The sequence below is a fragment of the Bufo bufo genome, chromosome 2 (assembly GCF_905171765.1).
Source record: "Bufo bufo chromosome 2, aBufBuf1.1, whole genome shotgun sequence".
Lineage (NCBI taxonomy): Eukaryota > Metazoa > Chordata > Amphibia > Anura > Bufonidae > Bufo > Bufo bufo.
In genome coordinates, this window is record NC_053390.1 from 648,752,729 (window position 1) to 648,754,894 (window position 2,166).

The following is a 2,166-nucleotide window of genomic DNA, read 5'->3' on the forward strand; positions in this document are numbered from 1 at the left end:
CCCCTCCCAGCGGCGAATCAAGTCAGCACCAAACTCCATCTGATGTTGGGCAAAACCTTCTAGAGCGTCGGAAACGACCTCTACAAGGTTTGCATAATCAGCTCGATTTGGCCTACCGGATCTCTGCCTGCTCACCAGAGCTCTCAAATTTTGACGAAAACCTAAGAGCCTCTGTTGAGCGGAGGGACCCGGTAGGGGACTCGGATTATCCTGAGCCGATGCATGAGGGACAGGAGGGCTGGCGCTGGCGATCCGTTCCGGTTCCGCCTCCGCCTCAGGAGGTTGGTCAGGCTCCCGAGTGCTGCTGGCACTTCTGTAGAAGAAAAAAAAAAAATGAAAGTTAGGAATTGTTCTCTAAATAAACATCCATGTTCTATGCCAGTGTTTCCCAACCAGTGTGCCTCCAGCTGTTGCAAAACTACAACCTCAGCATGCCCGGACAGCCTTTGGCTGTGCGGGCATGCTGGGAGTTGTAGTTTTGCAACAGCTGGAGGCACACTGGTTGGGAAACACTGTTCTATGCTATGTCTACCGTATACCATAGGGGGCTGGCCAAAACAGGGAAGCTAAACGCTCTGCTGTCTCAGACAGCCCCTTAAATTCAGACGGAGAGAACAGTTGTCCATCTGACTGTGGGGGGCTGGCCAAAACAGGGAAGCCAAACGCCTCGCTGTCTCAGACAGCCCCTTAAATTCAGACGGAGAGAACAGTTGTCCATCTGACTGTGGGGGGCTGGCCAAAACAGGGAAGCCAAACGCCTCGCTGTCTCAGACAGCCCCTTAAATTCAGACGGAGAGAACAGATGTCCATCTGACTGTGGGGGGCTGGCCAAAACAGGGGAGCCAAACGCTACCCTGTCTCAGACAGCCCCTCACAGTCAGACGGAGAGAACAGTTGTCCATCTGACTGTGGGGGGCTGGCCAAAACAGGGGAGCCAAACGCTACCCTGTCTCAGACAGCCCCTTACAGTCAGACGGAGAGAACAGTTGTCCATCTGACTGTGGGGGGGGCTGGCCAAAACAGGGGAGCCAAACGCTCCGCTGTCTCAGACAGCCCCTTTATAATTTATTTTTTGAACAGTTGTTATAAATATTTACCTTTTCGGTGCCATCGCCCTTCGTAGGAACCCCAGGGCCGCCGTATGGATGTAGGTGGCCCCTGAGGTTCCTCCGGAGCCACTCGGGGCCTGAACCTCCTTGTTGTAATCCCTCCTGAAGCGGTCCCGGATAGATCGCCAACGCGTTGTAACCAGTTTGACTATCGAAAAAAACAATAAAAACTAAAATCAGCATGATGAAGGAAAAGAACAATATTTTAAAGTATTAAAATACATATTGTTTTACTTACCATATTTCTCCTGAGCCGCCGCATCTAGATCCCCCCAGGTCTCAAAAACTGAAGCAGAGATGTCCCTCCAGAGCCGCTGGGTACGACGATGATCGGCGTGGTGGCGGTCGGAGTGGTCCCATAATGCTGGACGCGCCTCCACCAGTCGGATGAGGAGCAGGTTATCTATGCTCGGAACCCCAAACTCCTCATCTTCCCTGGTGGAGCCTACGGAACCCTGAAAAAAAGGAAATACAAAATTTAATGTAAATCCTAATACAAAATGCTAATTAAAACTACTTAATTCAATACTTACACGTCTACGACCGCCACGCTCATTCCCGCGGACTCTGGAGGCGACTGGGGGATCCTCGCTGGCGGCTCTAGGTGCAGATTGCTAAAAACAAATATTTTTTTTTTTAGAAGACTGTACTTAAAAAAATATATAAAATTACGATATCTATATATATATATACTTACTTCTTGACAGCGCCGGTCCGGGCTTGGTCCACCTCCCCTGGACGCTGGCGATTCGGCAGGTGAGCTGGCCATTGCTGGAGAGCCCTCCGCAGATGATGATGATGAAATCTATAATAAGAGCACATACTGATTAATGCAAAGAATCAAACAGTAAAAACTCCAAGTGTTGATTTTATACTTACCGGCCACTGAATACGGCGGCGGCACCTTCTGGGTGGGTCACTCCAGTCTATGGATGTCTTCTTTGATGACATCTGTACGCAACAGAATACCAGACAAAATGCAGATAACGTTAAAGGAACTTGTAGAGCACTATTTCCTCATATATCAACAATTTTTTTTTTTCAATACTTACTTTTT

General features: G+C 49.2%; 1 long non-coding RNA gene across 1 annotated transcript; it reads right to left on the reverse strand.

The window, feature by feature from the left end:
- Positions 1 to 1,118: 1,118 nt before the first annotated feature.
- On the reverse strand, positions 1,119 to 1,676 carry LOC120991733. The gene is made up of 3 exons (XR_005776786.1): positions 1,643 to 1,676; positions 1,348 to 1,564; positions 1,119 to 1,257 (listed from the first exon to the last, which is right to left on the reverse strand). It is a non-coding gene; the product is annotated as an uncharacterized LOC120991733 (long non-coding RNA).
- Between the last annotated feature and the right edge of the window lie 490 nt (positions 1,677 to 2,166).